We start from the raw sequence: 11,303 nt of genomic DNA on the forward strand, positions 1-11,303 counted from the left end.
GTTTTGCTTACAGCCCATCAATGCATATTGATATAACCCAAAAGACAAATAATAACAAGAGTTGGTGAGGCTGCGGAGAAATGTAAGCCTGCATATATTGTTGAGGGGAATGTAAAGTGGTGTGGCCATGTGGAAAATAGTTTGGCAGTGTTTTGAAAAATTAATTATAGAGTTTAACCCATATGACCCACTGATCCCACTACTAGGTATACACCCAAGAGGAGTGAACCATATGTACACAAAGCTTTAACACAAAACATTCATAGCAGCATTATTCATAAGAGCTCCAAATGGGAAGGAACCCAAACATCCATCAATGGGAGAAGACATAAAGAAAATGTGGTATGTTTATACAAAGGAATATTGTTGAAAAGTAAAAGAACAAACTGCTGATATCTGCTACAAATTGGGTGCATCTCAAACACTTTTGCTGTATGAAAGGACCAGATACGAAAGACTCCATATTGTATGATTTCATTTGTATGAAATCCAGAAAAGGCAAATTTATAGAGACAAAAAGTAGATTTAGCTGTTGCTTGGGAATGGGAGTTAGAAGAACAATTGACTACAAATGGATATAAAGGATCTTTTTTGGGATGATGAAAATTAGATGGTGGTGATGAGTGCACAACTCTGTACTTCACTAAAAAATATTATATTATACACTTAAAGTAGGTGACTTTTATAGCATGCCTCAATAAAGGTCTTAAAAATGTATATGCATAGAACTGTGGGGATAGACACAACCACTTTACATATATAACCTATGAAAACTATAATTTAGGGGCACTCCCTTCTTGCCCTTACAGAAGGAATCTGCAGTGTTTATCTAGTATCCTCTAACACCAGCCTTGTTTATCCAAAGGCCCAACACATGGCAGTTTGTTATAAGTAAACACTGCCATATCCTTGTTCTATTAAAGATGTTTTATTTTAGCCCTGATTCAGTTAGACATAAATGGGCCCATTTATGATGCATTGATCATACTGTAGAAATGCTATCATAAAGATAACCATCTTCTAAATGAATCTTATTGGGAATTTCCTATATTTAGAATGTCATCAAATACACATTTTTACAGGTAGCATCTTTTTAGAAATCACTTAATACAATATTCTCATTTTTTGGTTGATATAATCAGCTCAGAGAGGTTAAGTGATTTGCCTGATGTTATACTGCAAGTATACACACATGAAACTAGAATGGATTTTTACTGGTTAATAACTTATGTTTACATTATCTGGCCTCCCAAATACATTAAAAATATGTGCTTAGGTTTAAATTTGCCTCATATACAGAGCACAGTTAATTCACCATTAGAAGATACATTCTAGGACTTCTGCTAGGATAAGATGGATTTACATTAATCCCATCACACCTTTTGTGACTATTGACACAGCATGCATGTAATGGTGAAGCTTCCCACTAAGTACACTCTCTACCATGGATACCAGTAGTTAATTACACCTCAATTCTTTATTTTGTTATCACAGTATTGTACACATAGAACTATGTGTCTGCAGATCAAACACATATATAGAACAACTGGAATAGTGTAGCAATTGGCCATTAAATTAGCCCCCCAAATTCCCACACTTTGATAGTCCCATCCTTGGGTAGTCACCTCCCACATTGACCTATGTGAACAGTAACAGTTGGAAAAGTTACGTCATTTCTAAAAGTGATGGCTATAAAAGCACAAGCTCTGTTTTGGTTCTCTCGTGCTCTCTCTGCTCTTGGGTCACTCACTCTGGAGGAAACCATGTTGTGAGTGTCCCTATGGAGAAGCCTATTGTAGTGAAAGACTAACACCTCTTCTCAGCAGCCATAAGAATAAACTTGGAAGACATACATATGGCCAACAGACACATGAAAAGATGAACACCACTAATCATCAGGAAAGTGCAAATCAAAACCACAGTGAGATATCACCTGTCAGAATGGCTAGAATTAAACAGACAGGAAAAACAAGTGCTGGTGAGGATTTAGAGAGAAATGAAGCTTCGTGCATTCTTAGTGGGAATATAAGTTGGTACAGCCACTGTGGAAAGCAGTATGGAGAGTCCTCAAAATAATAAATATAGAAATACCATATGATCCAATGGTACCCCAAATGGGTATTTATCCAAAAAAGCCAAAAACACTAATTTGAAAAGATATATTCACCTCTATGCCATTGCAACATTATTTACAATAGCCAAGATATGGAAGCAGCCCATGTGCCTACCAATAAATAAATGGATAAATAAAATGTGTATATATATATATATATATATATACATATATGTGTGTGTGTATGCATAAAGAAGATATATATATATATATTCACACACACACACCATATATGTATACTATATATACACAACCATATATATCTACCATATATATATCTATATGTATATATACTATATATACTATATATATAGTATATAGTATATATATACTATATATACTATATATATACTATATGTATACTATATACTATATATATATACTATACTATACTATATATATACATATATACTATATGTATATATATATACACATATATACTATATATGTATACATATAGTATATATGTGTATATATATATGTATACATATAGTATACATATACTATATATGTATACATATAGTATATATGTGTATATATATATATAGAGAGAGAGAGAGAGAGAGAGAGAGAGTATACACAGACACACACACACACACACACACAATGGAAACCATAAAAAGGATGAGATCTTGCTGTTTGCAACCATATGGATGGACTAAGCATATTGTGCTAAGTGAAGTAAGTCAGATAGAGAAAGACAAATACCATATGATTCACATATATCCAGAATCTAAAACCAAAACAAATGAATAAACAAACAAAAAGTAGAAACTTATTCATAAATACAGAGAACAGATTGATTGTTGCCAGAGGGGAGGAGGATGGAGAGATAAACAAAGTAGGTGAAGGGAAACTGGAAGTACAGACTTCCACTTATGAAATAAAGTCAGGGGAATAAAAGGTACAGCACAGAGAATATAGTCATTGGTATCGTACTAGTGTTGCATGGTAACTGATGGTCACTACATTGATGGTGAACATAGTATAATACATATGCTTGTCCAATCACTATGCTGTACACCTGAAACTAATGTAACATTGCATGTCAACTGTAATTCAATAAAAATATTGTGTTTCATGTTACTTATAGTATTTATTATTCTTTTGATATCTTTTATGTCCTTAGTGATATTCTCTGTTTCATTTCTGATATTTCTAGTTGTGTCTTCTTTTCTTTGTCAGTTTTTGTAGAGGTTTGTCAGTTGTATTGATCTTTCATTTAAAAAATTTAAAATTAAAAAATTAAGTGATATGGGTCATATATTTTGCTTTCATAGTTACCTTAAACTAAAATAAGTATGGTTTTATAAAATCTGTAACCTCCTAAGATATTTAGAGACAGATAGTTACAAATGTTCCAGACATAACCTCTCTTGTTCATTAGGGAAAGACTTTTGGAAAACAGAAGGAAACAGATGGATGCTGGAAAACAATTTTGCAAATTCTTAAAAAGCTAAACAAATGCCTACCATATAGTTCAGCCTATCTACTCCTAGGAATTTACTAAAGACAAATGAGAGCATATGTTCATACAGACTTGATAGGAATGTTCTTAACAGATTTATATGTACTAGCTGGAAACTGGAAGCTGCCCAGTAACTATCAACATGTGAATGTGTAAAAAAAAAATTGTGAACTACTTATACACTCAAAAACATGAATGAATCTGAAAATAATTATGGCTGTGTGAAAGAAGCCAGGTAAGAGTACATACTGTATTATTTCATTTATCTAAAATTCTGGTAATTTCAAATTAATCTATAATGACAGGATGTTAATTAGTGATTGTATATTCCATTTCAAGTTCTCCCCTCTTTGACCACTACTTCCTGTCTTTCTATCTAATCAATCTACTGTTCCCACCCCAACAATTCCTCAAATGTTTTTGAACCTCCAGTTCATTGATTTATCCATCTCTTGCTTCCTTACACATTCTCACTTTGATCCTTACTCAGATTTTAAGGCCCAAGGTCACTTTTGCTCTACTACCCAAACTTCCAAGGTCCTTGCCATTCTGTCCCTGAATTGAACTTCCTACAACAAAATGCAAACCCTGAATAAATCCAAATTATCACTTTCTCAATGACTGCATCTGAACAGCAGAGTGTGACTGGAAACACACAAATATGTACATGAGAGTGCATGTGTGCAGGCACACATAGACACACACACACACACACACACATCTCTGGTCTCTATCTCACTTTAAATTTGTCACCATGTCATTTAAAATGTCCCTTATGACTGCTCAGTAATTCTACTACGTTTACAAACATTCTTTTACTCTCCCAGATGATTATTTCATCTCAACCCTCAATAGCTCCTCACTTCTTTTCACTCACAGACGATGGCTTAGCTTCTTATTTTACTGAAGATACAGATGCAGTCATAAGGAGAACTTCCATGTATTCCACTCCTCAATCTACCAATCTCCCTGCTACTATATCCATGTACTCTGCTTTCTCTCCTGATATAAGATGTTTTCCCTATCCCTATCTAAGGCCAATTCCTGCATTGTATCTCCTGTGTATATTCATTGTATATTCCTGTGTATCTCCTACCCAGACATTGCTCTAATGTTGTCCCTGTTGTTTTCTGACCCTCAGTTTTTGCTTCTCTGCTAAATCATTTTGTCAGCACAAAAGCAAACTATAAAAGTTTCTGCTTAAAAACAAAACAAACTTTCTTTGATCCCAATCCACCTCTATTTCTATGTCTTCCTTTAAGGCAAAACTGTCTGATTTGTCTTTACTCACTTTTTCTACTCCCCCTTTCCTTTTTCAAAGTCTAATCAAAATGTCACTTATTCTACCAACCTTACTCTTATTAAGATTACCATTATGCTATGCCCAATAGTAACTCTCCTCTTTCTTACTTGATTTCCCAGCATAATTTGATCCATCTAGTTGCTCTTTCCTTGAAACACTTTCATTAATCTCTGGAACTATTTATTATCCTCCTCTCTAATTATCTACTCATTCTCAATTTCCTCAATGAGATTGTTCCTGCTCATCTTCCTTACCTTTGTAAGTTTGAGTGTGCCAGTGTTCAGTCCTCAGCCCTTTCTTCAAAGTGATCCTAATTTAGTTCCATAACTTTAATCACCATGTGTCTGATGATGAATCCAAAACTTATATCTTCAACCTATATCTCTTTTCTAAATTCCAGACTTGCATATACCCAATTGCTAATTAAATATCTCCAGTTGGCGGGGGGCGGAGGGGGGGTAGGGGGTAGGCGGGGGGAGCACCTGCGTAGCTCATTTGGTTAAGCTTCTGACTTCAGCTCAGGTCATGATTTCATGGTCTGTGAGTTCAAGCCCTGTGTCAGGCTCTGTGCTGAAAGCTCAAGAGCGTGGAGCCTGCTTCAGATTCTGTGTCTCCCTCTCTCTTTCTGCCCCTCCCCTGCTCATGCTTTCTCTCTCTCTCAAAAATAAATAAACATTAAAAAAAATTTAAAAATCTTCAGTTGGAAACTCAATTATAAGAAGTTCTAGGAATCTAGTACACAGCATAGTGACTATAGTTAAAAATATGGTATTATGTACTTGAAAGTTGCTGACATTCTCAACACACACATACACACACACACAGAATTAACTGTGTTATCTGTTTGAGGTGATGGTGTGTTAATTATCTTGATCTTGGTAATTATTCTATAATGTATATGTACATCAAATTATCACATTGCAGACTTTAAAGATATATATTTGTCAATTATTCCTTAATAAAGTTAAAAATAAATAAATGTCTCCACTTGGCTTTCTAATAGGCATTTAAAATCTAACATGTTAAAAACATAACTACTGATTATAAAACCTACTAATTTCCTATTTTTTCACACCTAGTTAATGGCAAAGTCCTTCCTCCTGTTCTTCAGAAAGAACACCTTAGAATTCAATCTTGAATCCTTTTTTTTCCCCCACAGATACAGTTAATAAGTCAAGAAATCCTACCAACTCTGTTTCAAAGTATATCCAGAATCTGACCATTTTTTACTCTTGTTAATGCAATCACTATCAAGTTTTACCTGGATTATTGCAATAGTCTTCCCTTACTCTCTCTGCAATTGCCTTGGTTACCCATTGCTATAGTAATAATATAACAACCACATGAACTTTTCAGAACATAGTATAACATCCCATTCCTCTACTCAAAACTTAATCTCTCTACTAACAACAAAACTTTAAATTGTTATTGCTTTATGTGAACAAATATGTGTGCAGGTATGTGCATGCACATATGTGTATGTGCAATTTGTTCCATTTTACATTTAGCCCACTTCTAGTTAATTTTTATATACAGTGCAAACTATGGATAGAGGGTTTTGTTGTTGTTATGGTGGTGATTGCTCTTTTATTTAACATAGTCAAATTGTTCCAACAGTATTTGTTGTAAAGTCTGCCCTTTCTGCATCAAGTCACATTGGCAAATCTGTTCTATGATCCTCACAGATTATTTACTCATAATGATTAATTTTTTGGCATATTTGGACTCTGAACAGGCTAAACTCAGAAAGCCTGCACAAAAGTTCTTGTGTGGAGATTTCCTTATTTTATCATGGCTCAAGATTTTGTTTTGTTTTGTTTTTGTTTTTGTTTTTGTTTTTGTTTTTGTTTTACCTTCTCATCCCAGGCTTCTGGACCTATTATGGAAATCTGCCTAAGATGTGAGATTAAGGGTAGTACCTAAACCTAAATTCTTGCTCTGACCTTTCCCATTCCTTTGACAGGGTTCCAAAAGAGTCTAGAGAGACTCTTTTTTAGGCTTAGAAATCTTTTAATTGCTAAATTAAGGCAATTATTTAGTGAAAGGTAATACACAAATATTTCACAATAAAAATGAAACTCATTCTTAGGACAAAACAGAAGAAATTGTTTAAGGGAATAAGATCAATAATAAAATTAATGAAATTTGACTGCATAAGCCAAGAATGGTGAAATTTTCCTTACAGTCTTAGTTTTCTTATAAGGGGATAGTATGGTGGCATAAATCATGTCATAGATGAGATTCTGAGGGTTGGCATATGATCTGCACCTGAGATCTAGAAGTTATGATTCTAGGCCCTCACATGCAACTTATTTTCTAATCCTTGTAATAATCCTTGATATTGGTGTCATTGCCCGATTATAGCTGAGGAAATGTTATGCATAAAGTCCAGGCTCACACTACCGGAATGTGGCTGCCAGGAGATGTAATCCCAAGACCATCTCCAGAATCAGGCTGAGCTAAATCGAAATTAGGAGTTCTTTAAGCCCCTTAATGGTATATAATGGTCCAAACTGCAAGTCAAGGGAAGTGGATAAGTAGAGAGATAATAAATTATTGTATTTCCTATACTTTTCTAATTCAGCCAAGTAATTTTTCATTAATCTAATATGGAAGCTCTGCCCCAGACAGCATGGGCTCTTAATCTTTCTCCAAACAAAGCTTCTTACTGTAACTTACACATTTTGCTCATGTGGCTCTCCCTGCCTAGAATAACCACCATATCTTCTCTGTATCTTTAATGACTACATTCACTGTTCTGAACTCCCTCCCTCAATCTTTTTTCTTCCATTCCCACATTACCACTAGGATCAGTCAGCATAAATGTAGCATGTATTTGTTCAGATATTGCTTTAATAAAAATAGTAGATACCATTTTCTCTGCATCATCTATGTGCCACACACTGTACAAGTCACTTTGTTTTATTATCACAAAAGTCCTCTAAGAAAGGTATTTTAATCTCCACTTTATTGATGAGTACGTTGAGAAGAAGAGAAATTAAGTAACTTAGAAATTAGAGACTCATAACTAGTAAGTGGACAAGTTAGCATTCAAACCCATGTCTGACTTCAAAGTCATCGTTTTCCTTCTAAATTTTAAGCCTGTTTGGGCATGTCAGTGCACATAAGAATGGTCCACCAGAAATATATTGGCAGGAAAAAATTCTCCTAAGGGAAAAAAAGGCCTGAATACACAATAACAACTCATAGATGAGGGACCAGGATGGAAAAGAGAGACGTTTGAGTTCTGCCATGTGTCTGTTTCTCCTATTATCTTGCACCTCAGCCCCTATGGAGGTATTCCTGAGATATAGGGAGAAGGGATTAATCTGTGGTTGGCTAAATTTAGCATTCATAGTGTGGGGTCTGGTAGCACCTTTGGCCAAACATTTTCCCTGTAAAGTTTAGTGCACAGGAGTCTCTGGTGTTTTTTGAAAGCTTCACTGGTTTCAGTGGGGACTCAATCAGAAAACCTTGACATCTCTGTCACTTAAATAATTCATTGGTGTTGAGCTGTAACAAATGATATTGTTAACAGCTGGAGGTACAGAGGAAGGAAAGTGTAGAGTCACTTCAGGCTGACAAATTTTAGTAGGCATCTCCTATATGCAGGCAATTTGTAAGGTGCTAGGGTCATAGTACCTATGGCAAGTTTTAGCAGGCTTATGGGAGTAGATAGGAAAGCTATGTGCGACATGGATCTTCATATGCTTCGTGTGCTCAGAAGTGGATGCCTTTTTTTAGTTCAGCTGCCCACAGTGGGCATTTTTTTTTTGGTAATTCATTTAAAGGCACTGTACATGTTAGCACTGACTTTACTTACTGCCCTGTCCTTCACCAAAATTAGGTAAGATTTAAAGATGCGGGAGGTATCTGGCTATGAAGTAGGGGCTTGAAAATGCTGTTATATTTGTGCTCTGGCTCTATGTTGCCTCCATCATTCTATTTTCCCAGAAATGAATTTACATAGTTTGTCTTGCCTTCTCAGATGGATACTGGGCTTCTTTAATAATAATGATTACATTATATATCTACTTAAAAAAAACCCTCAGAGTATAAAAATAAATATACTTACATTTATATTAACAACTCTTTGTTAAATAGTTGCACAAATAAATGGATGGTGACTATCATGAATAAAGACTTTTTTCTTTATTTTTTAAATTTTAATTCCAGTATAGTTAACATACAGAGTTATATTAGTTTCAGGTATATTATATAGTGATTCAACAATTCCATACATTACCCAGTGCTCATCATGACAAGTGGACTCATTAATTTCCATTACCTATTTCACCCATCCCCCACCCACCTCCTTTGTGGTAACCATCAGTTTGTTATCAATAGTTAAAAGTCTGTTTCTTGGCTTGTCTCTCATTTAAGAAACAAAACAAATAAGCAAAGGAATAAGAACTTTTCAAACTCTGACTAGTAGCGTAAATGAATGAGACTCTTCACCCTATATCTACCTCTATAGGTTTCTACAAGTAATGGGTATAATTGAAATTGACCAGCATTTGGGGTGTTTGGGTGGCTCAATCATCTGACTCTTGATTTCAGCTCATGTTATGATCTTGTGGTTCATGAGTTCAAGCCCTGCGTTGGGCTCTGCACAGTGTGGACCATGCTTGGGATTCTCTCCCTCTTCACTCCTCTGCCCCTCTCATGGTCTCTCTTTCTCTCAAAATAAATTAAAAAAAAAAAAAAAAAGAAAGTGACCAGTATTCATTCTTTCTGGGAACAGGGCATTTAGGATGTTCTAAAAATATATTCTTTAATTTATTAAAATGTATTTCTCATGATGCTGTAGTTTTAGATTTTGCTTTTTTTTTTTTTTGCTTTTTATATCGTTTTTACACTGAAATAAACATAAGCTTTTCCTTCACTAAAAAAATGTATTTTTCAAGAATGTAACAAACATGAACATAATTAGTTTCAGGAAAAGATTTCCCCATATGTCCTAAGAAGAAAACAAAAAGGAACTGAGACGCTGACCTAAAAAAGCTAAATAAAGATAGGGTGAATTGAGTTGGGGTTAAAAAAAATAGAAAGCAGAAGTTAGAAAGAAGGAAGGAAAATATTCATATCTTAACACTTTATAGTTAATGTTAATTTTAAAAGAAAAAATAAGTTTATTTTCTGTGTGTGCCAACATCATGTGAGATAGTGTCATACCCACAAGCAATGACAGTAGAGATTAAATAAAGAGGTCATCATTGTGAACTCAGCACTTTGTTATCTAAGTAAGGGCTAGAAAATTAATCTCTCAGTAGCCCCCACGTTGGAGAGTCTGGGTTATAAAACGAGGTCCTTGGATTCCACTATATGTGAATTTGGGCTAAGATGCCAATGACAAGCATATTATCAGAGGCATGAAGCATTCTATTTGAAACTAGACCACTAATCATTTTAAGGTGATCATGACTCTAAGGGCACATTTGAGCTCCATACACATGAAATAGTATCAGTCTGGGTGGCACAGTCGGTTAAGCATCTGGCTCTTGATCTCTGCTCATGTCATGATCTCACAGTTTGTGAGTTCAAGCTCCACAACAGGCTCTGCACTGATGTTGCACAGCCTGTTTGGGATTCTGTCTCTACTTCTTTCTGACCCTACCCCACTTGTGCTCTCGCTCAAAATAAATAAATTAAATATACAAACAAACAAACAGTATCAGTCTACTCCTTGATCTTTACCGCTCCTGTAACCTTAAAGGTATGATGTGAGTGAATGAGGATGATACCTTTTTATTCATACCGGTGAAAGAAGACACACTCAAGCTATATTGAATATTTGTTATGAAAGAAATTAGGAATAGATCACTATTATTATAAGTGGACATCTTTCCACAAAATGATTTTTCAAAGGAATTGATAAATTACAATGTTTTCCGTATTTTCTCATGTTACATTTCTAAAATCTTATCATAAAAATAATGGAAAAAATGTGACCCATTTAAGATTAGCTGAAATATGAATTTCACACATACCAAAAGAAAAACCAAAAGATAACAAATTGCTGAAAAAAATTGATATTAAAAAACAAGTTTCTAAAAATCAATTAAATCACACACACACACACACACACACACACACACACAAAGAGGGAAAAGGGGCAAAAAATGGGAACAGAAAAGTAAATGTAAAAATACCCTCAAACAGATGGAAAGATAGTATCTCATACTTAGAGATAAACAAACAAACAAACAAACAAACAAAAAACCAAAAAGCCACTTTATATGAACTTATATTGGGAAAATTATAAAGTTTAAAGATACACTTTGTTAGCAACCCTGAAAGGAAATAAGAACTCTCTTACATTTGTGGCAAGACAGTGCATTGGTACAATTCTCATGGAGGGCAATTGGTAATTCCTATCAAAATTATAAATGCATATCCTTTTCCAGTATCCCTGCTTC

Source organism: Panthera onca, chromosome B1 (genome assembly GCF_046562875.1).
Source record: "Panthera onca isolate mPanOnc1 chromosome B1, mPanOnc1 haplotype 2, whole genome shotgun sequence".
Classification (NCBI taxonomy): Eukaryota; Metazoa; Chordata; class Mammalia; order Carnivora; family Felidae; genus Panthera; species Panthera onca.